This window comes from Phascolarctos cinereus, unplaced genomic scaffold, assembly GCF_003287225.1.
Source record: "Phascolarctos cinereus isolate Bilbo 61053 unplaced genomic scaffold, phaCin_HiC Scaffold_7;HRSCAF=346, whole genome shotgun sequence".
NCBI classification, from domain to species: Eukaryota; Metazoa; Chordata; class Mammalia; order Diprotodontia; family Phascolarctidae; genus Phascolarctos; species Phascolarctos cinereus.
Genome location: NW_027556180.1, coordinates 157,533,135 through 157,554,514, shown reverse-complemented (window position 1 = coordinate 157,554,514; position 21,380 = coordinate 157,533,135).

The following is a 21,380-nucleotide window of genomic DNA, read 5'->3' as shown; positions in this document are numbered from 1 at the left end:
ATGATTTTTCTGTATTTATTAAATTCATCGTTTCCTATAGCATAGCATATTATATATATATATATGTGTGTGTGTGTGTGTGTGTGTGTGTGTATACATATCGCATTCATATACAACAACTTAAGCCATATTCTAATCAATGTTCATTAATTTATTTCCAATTCTTTGCTACTTCAAACAATGATGCTGCAATGATTTGAACTATAAGATTAGAATCTGAATCTTCGGGTGAATAAATATTGATCTTTTCTTTGAATAATATCAAATAACTTTTCTAAACTCTTTGATCTAATTATAAGTCCACTAATTTCTTCCACTTTCTATAATCCTTTCAATCTTGGCTATTCCTTCTTTTCACTTATACCGAATTGTTGAGTATGATGCTTGACTTCAGAGTTGTTATTAAAGAATGCACTATTAAATTCCTTGTATACAATATCTGACTCATCTACTTTTCAATAGGTGAACCATTAGCAAAAAGTTTTTAATGACTATTGCTTTAATATATAGTATGAGGTTGGGATTGCTGGTCATTTCAATATCCCTTCTCCCTCAAAGGCATTGCCTTGAATGTGGTAGATATTTTGTTTTTCTCTTAACTTTTGTTGCTACTAGGTTTATCAATGTAAAACATTATCTTGGTGTTCTAATTGGTTTAGCACTAAATGTGTAAATTAACTATAGGTATCATAATCATTGTAATTATACTGGCACAATCTTGACATGAATTAGAAATAAGCCTCAAGTTATTAAAGTTGTTTATTCAAAAACATTTATAATTGTATCTTTATAGGTATTGATTATGTAAATTGATTCCAATATAATCCGTTCATGTTATTGACATTTTGAGTGAGATTTCCCTCCTTAACATTGTTCCAAGGATTTAGTTTTATGAAGAAATTCTGTTGATTCATGTGCCAATTTATATTGAAGTCTTTATTTGTCTCAGATATTTTCTTCCCTGATTCCCTAGGATTTTCTAAATAATGTATCTTACTACCAACAGAGTAAATTAATTTTTTCCTTTCTCTTTATGCAATGTTTTCTCTTTTTTTCCTCTTTTCACTATTGATCTTACTGTTATTAATTTTTTAACAAAACTAAGACACATAACATCAAAGAAAGATAGTATACTTTTACTCCTTACTCCTTAATTTTTAGGAAAAATTTCTAATGTGTCTTCATTGTGCATAATGTTCCATTTTAATGTTAGGTACATTATATCATTTTAAATGGCTCTTCTATACCTGTACATTTTTGTATTTGCTTTATAGCATAAATGACATTTATAATTTATTAAATGCATTTTCTCCATTTACTAATAAAATAACATCTTTTGGGATCCTTTTATTTTTCAACAAGATTAATGACCTTTGCTTCCTAAGAATGAAATACTTTTGCATCTTTACAATAAATTGTAATTCATCATAGTAAATTATTTTGGATAAAATATTGTACTCATTTGCCAGAATTATGTCTAATATTTAAATTGTTGTTCATTCATGCTGTTGAACTATAATTTTCTTCATTTGTTCGTCATTCGTTATTTGTTTTAGGATGAAATTTGCCACATTAAAAAAGTTTCATGGGTTTTTTTTTATTCTTAAATTGTAAAATCATTCATGTATTGTAAGTATGAATTATTTTCTCAGATTTTGGTGGAATTCTTCAATCATTCCAAGTGAGGAAGGTTTCAATTTTTTTCCATTGTAATTGTCCCCATCAAACTCATTCAATTTTTCTTGTTGACAGTTTCTCTATTTTATATTCTATTAATTTGAATATTTGATATTTTTGTAAAAATCCTATATATTTACATTTGCATTTTTAGCATTAAATCATTACCACAGGTTCTGAAAAATTATCTATGTTATGATTTTATACAGCTCCTTTTAATTAGTTAATTTTTTCTTCATTTTTTAAACCAAGACACTTCAATGCTAATTGATTTTCTTAATATACTTAAAGTAATCCTTTTTTTTAGCTTATCACATTTATATTATTTTGTTTTCCAATTAATCAATTTCTCATTTACTTTTCTCATATTTCCTAAATGTGCTTATTTGGAGGCTATTTGTTTTTTTCTATATATTACATTCTATATTCATTTCTTTAATCATTTTTTTAAAAATTTGGATCCCTATGTTCTCAAGCATACATTTCTTCCCTCTAAGTTTTGCTTTACATGTATCAATATAATTTAGGTGTGTGGCCTAATCTATATCACTCTATTTCCTAGATTATTGTTTTTTTTTCTTTGGCATCTTGTTATTTAGCCTCCAAATATATGTGTATTTTTTTACTCATCTTCCCTGTATTAATTGCTCTTTTCTTTGACATGATCTATAAAGAATGTGTTTAGTATGTTTGCTGTTTGTTACCATGATGCAGATTTTTTTATTTCCTACCATATGATCTAGTTTGGAATGATACCATGTGGTATTAATAATGTATATAATTTTTAATGTTTCCATTCAGAAAATGTCATATATCTTTCCATTGTAACTTGTCTAATTCTTTGCTTCATTTTCTATTTTCCATTTTGTTTCCCTTTCTTTTACATTTGTCCAATTCTGAGAGAGAAATATTGAAGTTTCTCACAATTCTTTAATTATTATCTATGTCTTTTTAAACTTAAATTAAAAATTATTAGTTTAAATAATTAGAATCAATTTACTTAAATTCCTATAAAGACCTAATTTGTGTCAGGTTAATAACAATATAATTACAATGACAATGCTACCTATAATCAATTAACAAATTGATTCCCCTGGTCTGCTCTTTAATCCTTATTCAGGTAGGGCCCAGATACCTTACAGCTGCAAGTGATATTTCTCATCAGGGAAACTTCTCCCTAGGGAAAGAAAGTGATACTGTTCCTCAGTGTTCCTATTATTTTGCAACTTAAAGCACTCCTCCTCATCCTGAAACTGTGACCTGGAAGTGTCACAATGGAGGTTTCAAACAGCATCACACTCTGTACCCAATGCTACTACAGGGGATGCCTATAATCCCTTTATGACCAATTGCCCACTCCCCTTTCTGTCTGTTGTTTAAGAGCTTATGAAACTTCTGTTCTTGCTGTCATAGCCTTGAGATACCACAGTTGTTATTCCTGTCACATGGCATGAAACATGAATTATTTTGAAACAAAGAATTTTTAGAAAAATATCATCCTAATAGATAAAAAGGCAAAGGATAAAGTAAGGTGGCCAATATAACTAAGGCATAGTAGTTTTTACATTTAAATTTAAAAAATTCTATCATATTAAAATAATTTACAGGTAAGTATTCATTATTGTTAAGTTAGATGTATATGACTTCCTGTAAGAATATTTTATCATCAGGAAATTAACCAATATAATTAATTGTATTAAAAACAAAAGCACGCGAAGTTACAAGATTAACTTAGCAAATGCAGAAAAAGCCTTTAAATAAGTATAGCATCCATTTATGCTGAAACCAAAGAAGTACAGGTATAGTATAAGGTCGTGTGTGTGTGTATGTATGTATGTGTATATATATATATGTATATGTATATATATGTATGTATATGTATGTATATGTGTGCGTGTACATACTCATATATAAATAAAAAGTATCTTTTTAACAAGCTATAGGGGGGTGGAGCCAAGATGGTAGAGTAAAAGCAGTGACCTGCTTGAGTTCTCCTCCAAACCCCTCCAAATACCTTTAAAAAATGGCTCTGAACAATTTCTAGAGCAGCAGAACCCACTTAAACACAGAGTGAAACAAATTTCCAACACAAGACAACCTGGGTGGTTGATTTGAAAGGTCTGCTGTGCTGGGTTGGGAGAGGAGCACAGTTTAATGTGGTTGGTTCAGGGAAAGACTGGGCCTCAGCAAACCTGGAGCAGGCCTCAGGGGGCTGTTCATCAGCAATTATAGCTGTTTCCAGACTTCTCAACCCACAAACACTAAAGACAACTTAGAAGGGTAGTAGGAAAAGTCTGTCAGATCTGGATGAGAGAGAAGCATGACCAGGCCCCACTCCTGGCACAGCCCCAGGGTGGCAGCTGCGTCTAGAACTCTTGGCCCACAGAAAATGGGGGTAGAGGAAAAAAATGGCTGATCAGAGGGAGATTGCAGGGATCACTTTGCTGGTGCCAAGGTAAGATTTTCTTGCTTTGCCCATGCGTGGAACGGGGTATCATACTTGGATGGCGGTGCTGGGGCTAGGAGGAGCTTTGGCATGGTGGAGCTTGTGGCAGCGGTAAAGAGAGAATCCTCCTTACAGTTCCAAGGCAGCAAAAAGTGCCTCTGGTCACTCATAGACCAAAGCACAGGCAAGGAAAGGAGTAAACACCTAGCCCTTAATCATACTGGAGCTAATGAAAATTTACAGGTCCCTAGAAGTATCTCTGAAAACAGATGCATAAATACCCCAAAACTTGAGGCAGTATATCCCCTCACACTAGAAGCAGACCCCTACCTTCACAAGGAGTTTAAAAGTGAAGCAATTGGCTGGAAACATGAGCAAACAGCACATAAAACTCAAACTATAGAATCTTACTTTGGTGACAAAGAAGATCAAAACATACAATCAAAACAAGACAACAAAGTCAAATCTCCTATATCCAAAGCCTTAAATAATAATATTAATCAGTCCTAGGCCATGGGAAAAACTATAAAAGGATTTTGAAAAGCAAGTAAGAAAGTAGAGGAAAAACTGGGAAGAGAAATGAGAGCAATGCAAGAAAATCATGTAAAACCAGTTGTTTGCTAAAGGAGACTGCAAAAATAATGAAGACAATAACACCTTAAAAAATAGACTAACCCAAATGGCAAAAGAGGTCCAAAAAGCCAAAGAGGAGAAGAATGCCTTAAAAAGCAGAATGGCCAAATGGAAAGGAGGCACAAAAGCTCACTGACAAAAATACTCCCTTAAAAATTAGAATGAAGTAATTGGAAGTTAGTGACTTTATGAGAAATCAAGAAATTATAAAACAATACCAAAATAACAACAAAAAAATAGAAGACATTGTGAAATATCTCATTGGAAAAACAATTGACCCGGAAAATAGATCTAAGAGAGATGATTTTAAAATTATTGGACTATCAGAAAGCCATGACAAAAAATGAAAACAACTAGACATCATCTTTCAAGAAATTATCAAGAAAACCACCCTGATATTCTAGAACCAGAGAGTAAAATAGAAATTGAAGTAATCTATTGATCACCTCCTGAAAGAGATCCTTAAAGGAAAACTCCCAGGAATATTGTAGCAAAATTTCAGAGCTCCCAAGTAAAGGAGAAATATTGTAAACAGCTATAAAGAAACCATTCAAATATTGTGAAAACACAATCAGGACAACACAAAGTTTAGCAGCTTCTACATTTTAAGGGACTGAGGGTTTTGAATATGATATTCCAGAGGTCAAGAGAAATAGAATTACAATAAGACTCACTTGCCCAGCAAAACTGAGTATAATCCTTCAGGGAAAAAATAGACATTCAGTGCAATAGAATACTTTCAAACATTCTTGATGAAAAGAGAAGAGCTGAATAGAAAATTTGACTTTGTTTACATTCCTATATAGAAATATGAGATTTGTAACTCGTGAGACCTTTGTCAGTATTTGGGTAGTTGGAGGGAATGTAGGTAAATGATAGATAGATAGATAGATAGATAGATAGATAGATAGATAGATAGATAGATAGATAGATGACACAGGGTGACTTGAAGATGATTCTGTGATATCTGGAGAGTAAAACTAAGGGGTGAGAGAGGATCATACTGGGAGAAGGAGAAAGGGAGAAGTAGAATGGGGTAAATTATCTCACATAAAACAGATAAGAAAAAGCTTTTGTGATGGAGGGGAAGTGGGGGAAGGTAAGAGGAAATGAGGGAATCTTATTCTCATCAGATTTGGTTTAAGGAGGGAATAACAAACACACTCAACTGGGTATGGAAATCTATCTTACCCTACAGGAAATTAGGGGGGAAAGAGATAAGAAACCAGGGGGATGAAAGAATTGGGGCAGATTGGGAGAGGGGGTACTCAGAAGCAAGCACTTCTAAGGAGGGACCGGGTCAAAATAGAATAAATGGGGGCCGGGATAGGATTAAGGGAAATATACTTAGTTTTTCACAACATGACCACTATGGAAGTGTTTTGCTTGACTACACATGTAGAATCTGTGTCAAGTTACTTGCCTGCTCAATGAGGGTGGGTGGGGAGGGAGGAAGGGAAATAATTTGGAGCCCAAAGTTTTAAAAACAAATGTTAAAAATTGATTTTACATGCAACTGGGAAATAAGATATACAGACAATGGAGTACAAAAATTTATCCTGCCCTACAGGAAAATAGAAGGAGAGGGGATAAAAGAAGGGGGATGGTGATAGATGGGAGGACAGATTAGGGGAAGGGGTATTCAGAATGCACACCGTCTTGGGGTGGGGGAGGGGTGAGAAGGGGAGAAAATTTGGAACTCAAAATCTTGGGGAAGTGAATGCTGAAAACTAAAATAAATTAAGAATTTAAAAAATTTAAAAAAAACCAAAAAACCTATAGCAATCATCAAAATAATAGAAGTAAAATAAATTCTCAACTGAGGAATACTTCAAAGATGACCTAATATTCAATACAGATGAGAAATGCTAGCAGTAGCATTAAGCAAACAAGATATAAGGTAAAAATGCAAAGACATGCAAGGAATACAAAAAAAAAATTACGTTTGGTGATGGCATGATGGTTTAGTTAAACTAGATAAGGAATGAAGAAAATTATTGAGATAATTAATAGGTCCTGTAAGTTACAGGCAAAATATTTAAACACACTGGAATTGATAGCATTTTAGGTAACAACAAAATCCATTAAACAATAATGAAAAATAAAACACATTATAAAATAATTAAAATGCATAACATTTTGAGAAACCATTTACCAAAGCATACTCAAAATTTGTATAGATTTAATTGTAAGAAAACTCTTCATATAAATATAGAACAAAATAAATAACTGAAGTGATATTCAATGCTCATTGCTAGACTATGCCAACATAATGAAAATGACAAAACCTCAAGTTACTTTACAAATTCATCATTGTACCATTTCATACTATCAAATGGATACTTCATAGCACTAGATAAGATAACATTTTTTTTTAAAAAAACCTAAAGTATAAAGATAAATGATGACAAAATGTAGACATGGAGAAGTAGCATTTGCTGATTTTTTATATATATATATTATATATATATATATATATATGCGTGTGTGTGTGTGTGTGTGTGTGTGTGTGTGTGTGTGTGTGTAAATCGCAATGATCAAATTTATTTTGTCCTGGTTGAAAAAAAATCAATTAAAAGCAAGTGATAATAAGAAATAAAGAAATTAAATCACAAAATCTGTTGTGTTATTGAAAGCATAAGTTACTTAGGAAAGAACTTACAAATTGATTAAAACTACTGGAAAATGGGAAAACAGATTGACAGAAAACAAGCTTAGAATAACACCTTACACAACTTCTGTAATTAATTTAAATGGGTCCATGACTTCAATATTAAAGTTCATATGCCTAACACACTTACAGCTAGGGGATAAATTCTTAACATAAGGTTAGAGGAATGATAATTTTGATTGTATGAAATTCAAAAGGTTTTTCAAGACGGACATATAAAATCTAATGCAGATAAGAAGGGATATTTTCACCTTGAAGAAGAAAATTGTTGTATAGAATTTCAACAATATAAAAAAGAATAAGATCTGAATATACCTTACTTATCTCTGCATGACAAAAAGCCATTTCCCAATGAACTAAGTGGCAAAAATATGAACAAACAGCTTTCAATAGAGAAATTACAAATTATTAACAACTACATGTAAGAATGAACCAGATTAATGATACTAAGATAAATGCAAATCTAAATCACAATTTAGTGTCATTTCCTGGCATGTCACATGCTGCAATTTTGCAAAAATGACAAAAATAGGAATAGTAAATATTACAGGGATTGTGATAAAACAGGAACAAATATTGGTGGTGGAGCTGTGAAAAAGTCCATCTATTATGAAAATCAATTTGTAATCATGGAAATAAAGTAGCTAAAATATTTGAACTACTAAACATAAATCCAAGATTATAAACAAAAAGATAGACCCCTGCCTCATATGAACCAACATATTCTTAAGACTTCTAGTTTTAACAAAGTTCTGGAAACAAAGTAGCTGTCCATCACTTAGGGAATAACAAAGAAATTGGGTTAAATTAATGTAATGGATTATTACATAATAAAAGGTGAACATGATGAATGTAGAGAAGCATGGACAGACTTTAATGAATTGAAAAAAAAGTGAGCCAGGAAAACAAAGATTAAAATAAATACAATGATAGAAATAACATGGAACATAAAACAATAATTTTAAATTGTAAAGAACAATATTGGTTCCAAAAGAGAAATATGATGACAAGTTTCTCATACTTTTGCTTGGACTTGGACCATTGGTATTTGACATAGAATATAATGATGTCTTATTTTTCTCCTCTTTGTCTTTTTCTTTTTTATATATTTTTTGTTTTTGTTTTGTTTTCTGGGTTGTTTTTTTTTTAGGCAATTGGGGTTAAGTGACTTGCCCAGGGTCACACAGCTAGTAGGTGTCAAGTGTTTAATCTGAGGCCAGATTTGAACTCAGGTCCTTCTGACTTCAGGGCTGGTGCTCTATCCATTGTGCACCTAGCTGTCCCTCTTTTTTATATTTTTTAAAAATTATTTTTGTAAGGAATGATTCTCCTTTGAACAAGGACAGTAAGGGATATAGAGGGAAAGTTATGCGATGTGAAATAAAATATAGCAATACAATTTAGTTTTTAATTTTTTTAATTTTCTTTTATCTATCTTTTAATTTTAGCATCTTTTGAGTAAATTTAGCTGCTTGTAATCTGAGGGAAGGGGAAAGGGTGGGACAGGGAGGGGAATAAGTTTTTTTTTTTCTGCGTCAAGAACTATGCTGAACATTATAATTATCTCATTTGATTGTATCTAAGGCTGGATTTGAACTCCAGTCTTCCTGACTCCAGGCCCGGTTTTATCTACTGTACCACCACACTTCCTAGGATTGTACTGAGTTTTTTCTTTTGGTAATTTTGGTGTTTCAGCCTTATTTTTGTATTCCTATCACCTACTTTTTAACCCTGGTTTCCATATGTTTAAACCTCAAAAGCTCAGGGAAAGACTCCCTCAGTGTTCTCCTGTTGGTGGATATAGGCCTGATTCTTTTCCTGAATTATCATGAGAAGGAAAGAACTGGCCCTAGATAGGTTTTAATCCCCTTCAGGATCAATGAAGTCATTTGCACTGGCACCTGACAGATTTCTCCCTTTACTTTCCTCTATTTTTATTAGGCATAGCTAACATCAATCACTTGTTGTGGGTTATATATGCATGTAGGTGATTGAAGAGTAGGAAAACAACATGGAATTGGGAAGAGGAATGGTAGCTTTAGTGCAGGGACTTTTGCACCTGCATGTAATATTGTCCTAGAGTTGGACTCTAAACCAAAGGCAGAATATTTTCAACCCACCCAATTCACCCACACACATACTCAACTCATTCCATTCATGTGTTGGGTCAGAATCAACATGCTGCTGTTTCTCATGGGTTATCTGTGGCATTAGGATAGGGAACACTCATGTATGGAAACTGCAGCAAGAGGGATCTCTTCACCACTATACATCTGGGCCTTCACATGCTTCTGAGTTTTTTTGGCCATCTTGAAAATCTGTGTGAACTTTGGAGTGGGGATAATATGGAAGAGAACTAATTGAGAAAATAATAAATTATACTTTTAAAAAGTTAAAATCACAGAAAATGTAGGCTTAGGGAATATTTAAATATTTCCGTATAGTGATTTACAAGTAAGGCAAACTTTTATTGACCTGCTTCTCCAAGTCACTATACTTATCTCTTAAAAATCTCTGCCTTGAATATTCCTAAATTATCCTGCTTGGATAATTTATACAATATAGAGTAGTCAAGAAAGACCTTCAGGAAAGACTAAGTCCTGAAGAGGTAAAATTAGTTTATATGTTAAAAGTAAAACTAGCCTAATTATTTATATGAACTATCAAAAGATGCCAGATTCCAACATATAATGCTATAAATAAAAGTTTGCAAAGGTTTGGGGAAGGGAGTCATTTAATTAATAATAATTAAAACAAATGATTCATCATAAAATGTCTGACTTGATTCCATACATTTTTGACATATACATAATGGTAATGGAAAGATTCTCTCCACATATTAAATATTCTCTCTTCTTTCTCATTTCTTATCATTGTACCACTATATAAGCTTTGAACCTACAATGTAAACATGTGTTTGTGACCAATTAGAAAATTTACCCCAGGCAAGTATTTACTGAATTAATTATATTTATTCTGCTGCTGTAGGAGGACATTAACTGGCCCTTATATGAAAAGTCACATTGTAGAAACAATCACTATAACTGTCTATTCATAGTGGAATTATTGTACCCAGACCCAACTATGAACCTAATACCTAAAATGGCTCCTGTCATACTTTGATCACTCATATTGGGTAAGCATGTGTTGTACACTGTGGTTTGTTAAAAAATAAATAACAAATCTATATCTATATCTATATCTATGTATCATGTGTATAAAGATCTTTTAAATTAAGGAAACTTGATTTATGCTTTTTTCTCTTTAATTTTCATAGTTAAGTTTTCATTAATAAGGAACTTTATCCTTTATTTCACTCAGTCTCAAAATTTCAATGGATCTTTTGAGTATTCCCATGACATGGTGTCTATATGCCATTTTATGTACTTCATTTTTCCTATATAAATCAACTTTGCAAAGGACAATCAAGTTTACTAATGCAAATATTTTGAAAGTGAAAACCACTTGACCCAATGAAAACTAATTATAGTAGAACATACATTATTATAAGAATGCTTATTTTGGATGGCTTTCTCCATCCAGTTCTACAATTGGTCTTTTCCTTCCTTGAGTCATGGATTATGTTAGATAGAAAAGGCTCAACTAAATATAATTTGTATATTTGCTTAAAAAGACCAATTCAGACTCCAATTTTGCTAGATGTCACAATAGCTATAGATTTTGTTCAACAGGAATCACGTTGTGGGAGGTTATCAAAAATAATCTTCTGTAAAAGGAAATCTTTTGATTCTACTAAATAGTATCTTATTCTTTTTAGTAGACAAAAATAGTCTGTATCAACAAAAGGGATACTCAGGCAGATTAATCATTTATTAATGGCATGTGCTTCTAAGGATTTGAGCTTATATCTTTTGTATATTTTGTAGTATGAACATGAATATACTGAGGCTACTTATTTGTTGCCAAACCCAAGTGATGTGAATAATGAAACATTAGTTCAAAGCAGCCATGATTTACTTTTAGGCACATCTGTCAATTTCTGATAGTTTTATTGTCCCTTATAGTAATGATTGTGTAGCATTTATTGGAGAAATAAAGAAGGATTATTGAAATAAGTGAATTTTTGCAGGATTTTCTATCACACAGTATTGCAGATTGAGACAGGAAGTTGGTTATCAAGTACAATATAGGGTAGAATGAGCTAGGAGCTGTAAACTCTACAGGAGTATTAAGTAATAATTATATACTTTGAAACATTATTCATAAATGCCCCCTACAAAACTGCTCATCACTAGAATTTATATTGGAAGTTTATATTTGCACTTATGAAAATTACTTTAGAATTTAATTATACTATTTTGCAATGATTGTTCCCACTTCTTCAAAATAAAAAATATGAAGAAGAAATGGAAGTGGATGCGTATAGAGATAATATGAGTGCTGTTGCTTTAAATTTGACAGAACATAATAGAATTTCAATTGGTTTAATGAGTAATATATTTCATAATCAAGAAACTTACTGATTGAGTCTGGTTTCCTACTCCTTTCTCCAAAATCCTCCACCTTCCCCAAATCAAGAAACTACTCACAGAGAAGTCACAACCTCATCCCTGAGTACAGTCAGAGTCAATAGATGTTCATTAAAGTACCTACTATGTGGCAGGCATACGCTTTGGGGATACCAAAGAGGTATAAGATAATCTCAACCCTGAAGGATCTCTCAATTTAATGGAGTGATGTAATACATAAAAAGAAGATGAAGGGAAGAGAAGGTTCCTGGGTCAGTGGCATAATGAAATTCTGCAGATGGATTAGAAAAAGATTTGAAGAAGTATGAGTTGCAGAGTTGATTTAATCTTGCATGGTGATAAGTTTTTGGAGATTGTGAAATCCAAGAGAGCATACATACACGAAATTATGAGGTGAATTATCTGGACATCCTTCATAAATGGTGGAGCATCAATAAAGGGCACTTCAATGAGGGTAGTCACAGAGAAAGGCGAAAGGGCTCAAAAATTATCTTCTTTTTTTCTTTTTTTCTTATCATTTGAGCAATTGTCCCTGTCTATCACCATTTAAAACCTAGTCATCATCTTTTCTTTCTTTCCTCACAAATCCTAGATAGAGCACAATACCACCTCTCCCAACTCCCAGCACATTTTCTTCCAAATGAAGATGTTTGAGGTTTTATAATAGTTTGAACCTTTGTTTGTCATCAGCCACGTCATATTAATTAATCTTAACAGTATTTACTGCATTTGAATTTTAACACTTATTAGGCAGAACATAAACTCTTAGTGGCGTCTCTTTTTTGTGTGTTATATGCTCTGTTGGGCAATGGAGAAAATTTAATGTAGGTAAAAAAAAAGATGCTCCTGCTTAAACAAACAAACAAAAACATAGTTCAGGAACATGGACAATCCAAATATGTTTTTCTAGGCTTTTAGAATATCTTTTAAATTATTATATCAGTAGCATAAATGTTATTCCAGGATGAGTGAACATAAGTTCTCAAAGTATTTTTTGGGACACCAAATGTAGTATTAAAAAAATGTTCATATTGATGACCAAGGTTTCCTTTGAATACTGTTGAAATAGTTTGGTTTCCAAATCACATGTCACATCACCTTGTTATTAACTTTTTTTCTATAATTCTGGATAAAGAACAGAATTGGGGTATCAGTAGCAATGAACAGAATTTGCTTTTTTTCAAAAATGTATTTTGGGGCTCATATTCTTATATTCTAGCCACTGCTCAGATTCTATAAGAATCTGCCCAATAAGAAGCATATTCAAATAAACCTTGTCTTAACTGAAAAAAAGAATGCATGTTGGAATCATCTTGCTGAATAATGGACACGTGAGCTCAAAATATCTACCACTTGAAGTTTAAAATGCTCTTAAAATTGTAGCCCAGAAGTCAGATCTAAATAGTGATTTCCCACTTAAATGCCTAAAACATTACTGGCTATTGTATTATCTTATTTTTACAATTACCATCCCTAATAATTTAAATCAAGACAAAGCTCATTAAATTTTGCAGACTGAACGTATCCAGACTGATTGGGAATAGGCATAACTCAATATAGATTAATATCTAAATATTCCCTGAAAAGATGTTTTCTTCCCCTACTTGGAGAATGTCAAGGAAGGTTGGGAAGTACAAAGAATTATTCTTTTGTGCCAGATGATATCTTAAAGTCTGTTCTAATATATTTAGAATTTGAATGAAGCCCCTTTAGGCTACATGGAAAAGGACTTAATACAAACTCATAGTTCAGCATAAGGCAAATTGGTCTTAGGTTCCTTTGTTACTTTCTTTTTTTTACCCACTGTTTTATAACAAGCAATCCCTCAGATTATAATAAAAAAAACCAGTTTATTTTTAAATGAAAACAAAACCAACTATAAAAGTAGAGAGCAAATAGAAAAGAAAACAACATAAAAAATTAAGAAAATTCTGTGTATAGGTGCCAATTGGCAAATTTGAGCAAGAGTAGAGAGAGCATATTTTCACCACACCATGATTTCACCACAGCATGACAAATAGTTACATACAGGCAAACAGTAAATTTTATTTAGGAAGAACATTCAATTAAGTAGAGTAGTGAGCCAGCCAGAGAAGACTCCAACTGGTCATAACTATATTGAATCTGGGATAGCAGCAACCTTCTTTGCCATCAGTTTACTCATAGTGATTATCAGCCCTGCCTTTTTCTCTCTTCCCTGGAGAGCAAAAGTCCACTGTCTTCCCTTGTCACAGCAGGGCTCTGCTTCTTTTATCCTCCTGTCTCTCCTCCCAACCAGGAAAAATTATACTTCTACTCAGCCCACTTGCTGATAAAGGGATACACCAGTAAGCACTCCACATTGTTGGAGAAATAGAGTTGTTTCACTCTATATACTCCCATACATGGCAAAATAATCTAAATAAATAAGAGAGAAAGAAAGTAGAGGCTGGATAAACAAACTTCCATCGCCTATATTTTAAGCATTAGTTTCTAAAAGAAAATGAATGTGCATTGGAAACTACTCTTTTGAAAATATTTTGAGTTGAATTTGGCAAGAGTTTTCTTTAAAATATTTGAATTGATATTCATTAATGATGTTGATTTATAGTTCACTTTTTTGCCTTATTTCTTCCTGCTTTAATTATTAGGACTTCACTCACTACTCTTCAGTCATCTCAGCAGCTCTAGGAACTTCCCAAAGAGGATATTTCCACCCAGAGAACTTTCCCAACCTCTGCTCCCTCCCTTCATTGCTTACCATTGCAAGAAGACCCCAGCCATGCTTTACTTTACTTCTTAGCCTTGTTCTTGACAGGCTCAACTACTTCGATGTTATTCATACCTTTTACAAACTCTTCGCACCAAAACACCATTCCATTTCTGGAACCATGATTAAATAATTTCTGCCAGTATTCCTAGTAAGGATAAAATTATCCATTCTCCAGTGGTTTTAATAATTTCCATGTCTGTAATTTTCAAGATCAAAATTTCTTATGTTGTCCTCAACTCCCATAAATCCATTGTTTTCCTAATTTCTGTATAACTTCTATCTGCTATCTGCTTCCATTCTATGGGAGAGTTTATCCTATTCACATTAGTTATGATTACTACCTATATATTTCCCTCCATCCTATTCTTCTTCCTATCTTCTCTCTCTTTTTACCCTTTCCCTCCTTAGCAGTGTTTTGCTTCTGCCTACCACTTCTCCCGATCCTCCCTCCCTTCTGTCACTCTCCCTCCCCATCTTTGCTTTATCTCCCTGGCTACTTCCCTGTTGGGTAAGATAGATTTCTAAATTCAACTGATTGTGTATATGATTTCCTCTTTTAGCCAGTACTAATAAGAGTAAGGTTCAAGGGACACTTGTCACCCACCTTCTCAATCCTCCCCTTCACCATAACAGGTCTTCCACACCTCTTCACCTGAAGTAATTTAGCCATTCTACCTTTCTGTTATTTCTGTATTCATTGTAGTTTACTTTCTCATCCATTACTTTTTGTGTCATTTCCTCAAATTCTTCTTACATACATATATTTTCTGTCTATGTATATTCCCCTCTAGCTGTACTTCAGTATTTAGTGATTACTAATTAATGATGTAGTTTTAAGAATTACAAGTATCATCTTCCCAAGTAGGAATGTACATTGTTTAGCTCTATTGAATCCTCTATGTTTTCTTCTCCCTTTTCTCCTGTTTATGCTTCTCTTGGATCTTGATCTTCAAGGTCAAATTTTTGGTTTAGTTCTGGTCCTTTAATAAAAACTTGAAATTCTTCTATTTCATTGAATGACCATTCCTTTTGATGTATTATGCTTAATTCTGCCAGGTAAGTGATTATTGGTTGCAGGCCTAGCCCCTTTGCCTTCCAGAATATCATATTCCTTGAACTCCAGTCCTTTTATGTTGCAGCTGCCAAGTTCTATGTAATCCTAATTGTGACTGCCTCTTATTTGAATTGTTTCTGTCTGCAGATTTGTGGTATTTTTTCCTTAACCTGATTGTTCTGAAATTTGGCTATGAGATGTTCCTTGGAGTTTTTATTATGTGATCTCTTTCCTGAGGTGATTGGTAGATTCTTTCTTTTTTTAAATTTATTTTGTTTTATCAACAATCACTTCCATATGATTTTGAGTTTAAAATTTTTCTCCCCCTTCCTCCCCACCACACTCCCCCAGATGGTGCACAATCTGATATAGGCTAGACATTTACATTCCTATTAGACACATTTTCACATTAGTGAGGTTGTAAGTAAAAATTAAAACCAATAGGAGGAGCCATAAGAAAGAGGAAACAAAACTCAACAGAAGAGGAAAAAAATGATAGCAATTCAACTTCCATAGTTCTTTCTTTGGATGTGGATAGCATTTTCCATCATGAGGCCTCTGGAGATGTCTTACATCCTTATATTGCTGAGAAGGGTTAAGTTTATCAATATTAGTCATAGCACAACATGGCTATTATTATGTACAATGTTTTCTTGGGTTCTGCTCACTTCACTCAGCATCAGACCATACAAGTCTTTCCAGGTTTTTCTGAAGCCATCCTGTTCATCATTTCTTATAGCACAATAGTATTCCACTACATTCATATACCACAACTTGCTCAGCCATTCCCCAATTGATGGGCATCCTCTCAATTTCCAATTCTTTGCTACCACAAAAAGAGCTGCTATGTGTATTTTTGTACATGTGGGTCCTTTTCCCATTTATTTGATCTCTTTGGGATATAGCCCTAGAAGTGCTGTTGCTGGATCAAAGAGTATGCACATTTTTGTAGCCCTATGGGCATAGTTCCAAATTGTTCTCCAAAATGGTTGGATCATTTCACAACACCACCAACAATGTATTAGTGTTCCAATTTTCCCACATCCTCTCCAACATTTATCATTTTCCTATTTTGTCATGTTGGCCAATCTGATAGGTGTGATGTGGTACCTCAGAGTTGTTTTGATTTGCATTTCTCTAATCAATAACGATTTAGAGCATTTTTTCATATGACTATAGATGGCTTTAATTTCTTCATCTGAGAACTGCCTCTTCATATCCTTTGACCATTTATCAATTGGGGAATGGCTTGTGTTCTTATAAATTTGTCTTAATTCTCTATATATTTTAGAAATGAGGCCTTTATCTGAAAGACTGGTTGTAACAATTCTTTCCCAATTTTCTACCTTCCTTCTAATCTTACTTGCATTGGCTTTGTTTGTGCATTATGGTCAGGTTTTAAGAAATTAAAAAAGAAAGCACAGAAAGTCAGAGACAGAATGAGACAGAGATAGAGATAGAGATAGACTGAAAGAGACAGAGAGGGGCAGAAATTCATAATAAAACCCATAAAAAAGTCATCCTAGGTCATGTTGGCCAATCTGATAGGTGTGATGTGGTACATCAGAGTTGTTTTGATATGCATGGTAGATTCTTTCAATGTCTGTTTTTGGCCTTTTCTTCCAGGACATCAGGGCAGTTTTCCTTGATAATTTCTTGAAAGATATTGTCCAGGTCCTCCTTCCTATTATAGCTTTCAAGTAGTCCAATAATTATGATATTGTCTCTTCTGGATCTTTTTACCATGGTCAGTTGTTTTTTTTCCCATGAGGTATTTTACATGTTCTTCCATTCTGATTTTGTTTGATTGATTCTTGATGGCATATAGAGTCATTAGCTTCCAATTGCCCAATTCTAACCTTTAAGGTGTTGTTTTCCTCAATTAGCTTTTGCACTTTCTTTTCAATTTAGACAGCTGCAGTCTTTAAGAAATTGTTTACTTCAGTGGATTTTTGTACCACTTTTTTCCATTTGGCCAATTCCACTTTGTAAGCAGTTTTCTAAATTGATGACTTTTTTTTCATAATTCTCTTATATCACTCTCATTTCTTTCTCCATTTTTCTTCTACCTCTCTTACATGATTTTTCAGGGCCTTTTTGAGCTCTTCCATGAGCTCCTTGTGGGCTTGAAACCACGTCCCATTTTTCTTTGAGGTTTTGCACATATATATTTTGACATTGTTGTCCTCTTCTAAGTTTGTGTCTTGGTCTTCTTTGTCACCATAATAACTTTCTATGGTCAGATTCTTTTTTGTTGTTTTTCACTAATCATTTTTTGGTCGTTTTCCTTTGTTTTAAATTTAAGCTCTACCCCCAGGGTTGAAGGGGCACTGTCTCAGGCTTCTTCTGCTAGTGGCTGCAGGCCCTGGCTGTTTACTTGGTGTTTTTCTGATGATGCCCTGAGGCTTCTAGAGAACTCCCAAGTCTAGTGGGGTGGCTGGTACTGTTGGAGTCCATAATGGTCTGCTAGCTTACCTGTTGCTGAGATGGGATCCTAGGCCACTGGAGGATGCCTGTTTGCCTGCGGCTCCACTGAAACAACTGTAAGTCTGGGTTGCTGGGAGATGCCTATTTGTCCTAGTCTGAAGTGTGTGGTGGTTATCAGAGCTAGAATCTCTGGTTCTTCTGGCTATGCTGAGGCACATGGTGGGGGGCAGGGTGTTCTGGTGTTGACATTTGCCTGCTCCATCACACAGGGGCTCAGGATCTCCTAATGGTTTGTTGAAGTGGGACTTGCTGGGATATTTCCTGTCATGGAACGAGCTACTCTTTTATCTGAGTGAGATGAAATTACTTGCCAATCTTCTAAGTTTCTTGGGATAAAAGATTGTTTTATTCAATGTTTTTTGCTGTTCTGCTTTTCCAGGAGATCTTTGGGGGTACTATTTCATAGTTGTTAGGAGGATAATATGGGAGAGTTACAATAATGTATTCCTTACTCTGCCATCTTGCCTCCCACGAAAGATTATCTTTGAATTGTATCCCTAACACTTAGCACAATTCTTGACACTTAGTAAATGCTAAAATGGTTTACATTCATTCATGAATTAATTCCTTAAAATTTGGCCTATAATAGGAATTTGGAAAATATTTTCTTCTCATATTTCAGGAATAATTTGTATACTGTATTATATTATTTAAAACAAAATAATAGTTTTGTATACTCATCTGAACTACTTATCTCAATCTCCTTCCTCTAATTCCATTTGGTACTTCTTTTGTAACAAGTTCAATGTCCTTTTTGGGGGATTGGATTATGTAAAATAACTGGTTTATTTGGTATTAATTATGTTCTAATATTTTGAATTTTAAGTTTTCTTATCATTTATAATTTCTTGACAATTCTTTGAAAAATTATCACTAATATAAACAAATAAAATCAAGAGTTATTGAAAGAATAATAGGTTGAGAGTCATGACACAGGTTCTTGGGGGGCAGAGCTAAGATGGTAGAGTGAAAGCAGTGACTTGCTTGACCCCCAAACCCCTCCAAATACTCATAAAAAATAGCTCTAAACAAATTCTGAAGCAGCAGAACCCACAAAAAGATAGAGTGAAACAAATTTCCATCCCAAGACAACCTGGATGATTGATCAGAAAAGTGTATCACGCCAGGCTGGGAGCGCAGCACAGCGCGGCATGGGCACGCAGGCCTCAGCAAACCTGGAGTAGGACTCAGAAGACTGAATCGTGGGCAGCTGTGGAGGTTTCCAGACTCCTCAATCTACGAATGCCAAAGACAATTTAAAAGGTCAGTGGGAAAAGTCTGTTTCAGAGAGGAAGGTGAGGTTTCAGCCCCATTCCCCAAGAACATGGCTCTGGGGGGGGGTAGCTGCTTCCCAAGCTTCTAGCCCACAGAGTGAGGGGGAATCCAGTGGCTGATCAGAGAGGGATTGCAGGGATCTCTTTGCCAGTGCTGAGGCAGGAATCTCTTGCTTTCCCCTTATTTAGATCTGGGTCACAGTTCTAGGCGGCAGTGCTGGGCTGAGGAGGAATGCTGGCCTGGTGGAGCTTGTAGTGGCTGTGGAGAGAAACCCCTCCTCACAGTTACAGGACAGAAAGGAGTACTTCTGGTCACAGGCCAGGAAAGGAGTAAACACCTCGCCCCTTATCATACCACCTTGGAAGAACTGAAAATTTATAGGTCCCTACAAGTATCTCTGAAAACAGCTATACAAACTCCTGAAGCTTGGGACAGTACACTCTCCACATTGGAAGCAGACTCTTACCTTAACAAAGAGTTTAAAACTCAAGTAATTGGCTGGGATCATGAGCAAGCAGCAAAAAAGAGTCAGACTATATTATCTTACTTTGGTGAAAAAGAAGATCAAAATATCCAACCAGAAGAAGACCACAAAGTCAAAACCTCCAAAGCCTCCAAGAAAAATCTGAATCAGTCTCAGGCCTTGGAAGAGCTCAAAAGGGATTTTGAGAAGCAAGTAAGGGAAGTAGAGGAAAAACTGGGAAGAGAAATGAGAGTGATGCAAGAAAATCATGAAAAACAAGTCAACAGCTTGCTAAAGGAGACCCAAAAAATACTGAAGAAAATAACACCTTAAAAAATAGCCTAACCCAAATGGCAAAAGAGGTCCAAAAAGCCAATGAGGAGAAAAATGCCCTAAAAAGAAAAATTGGCCAAATGGAAAAGGAAGTCCAAAAGATTACTGAAGAAAATACTTCCTTAAAAATTAGAATAGAGCAATTGGAAGACAGTGACTTTATGAGAAATCAAGACACTGTAAAACAAATTCAAGAGAATGAAAAAATAGAAGAGAATGTGAAATATCTCATTGGAGAAACAACTGACCTGGAAAAGAGATCCAGGAGAGAGAATTTAAAAATTATTGGACTATCTGAAAGCCATGATCAAAAAAAGAGCCTAGACATCATCTTTCAAGAAATTATCAAGGAAAACTGCCCTGATATATTAGAACCAGAGGGCAAAATAGAAATTGAAAGAATCCACAGATCTCCTCCTGAAAGAGATCCCCAAAGGAAAACTCCTAGGAATATTGTAGCCAAATTCCAGAGTTCCCAGGTCAAGGAGAAAATATTACAAGCTGCCAGAAGGAAACAATTCAAGTACTGTGGAAACACAATCAGGATAACATAAGATTTAGTAGCTTGTACATTAAAAGACCACAGGGCAAAGGAGATACGATTACAACCAAGAATCACCTATCCAGCAAAACTGAGTATAATCCTTCAGGGGAAAAAATGGTCATTCAGTGAAATAGAGGTCTTTTAAGCATTCCTGATGAGAAGACCAGAGCTGAATAGAAAATTTGATTTTCAAATATAGGACTCAAGTGGAACATGAAGAGGTAAACAGGAAAGAGAAATCATAAGAGACTTATTAAGATTGAACTGTTTACATTCCTGCATGGAAAGATGATATTTATAACTCATGAGACCTTTGTCAGTATTAGAGTAGTTGAAGGAAAAAAATTATATGTATATATATGTATAGATAGATAGAGAGAGGGCACAGAGTGAGTTGAAGATAAAGGGTCATATCTGGAGAATAAAATTAAGGGATGAGAGAGGATGATACTCAGAAGAAGAAAGGGAGAGGTAGAATGGGGTAAATTATCTCACAAAAAAAAAACAGAAAAAAAGTCTTTACAGTGGAGGGGAAGCAGGGGAAGGTGAGAGGGA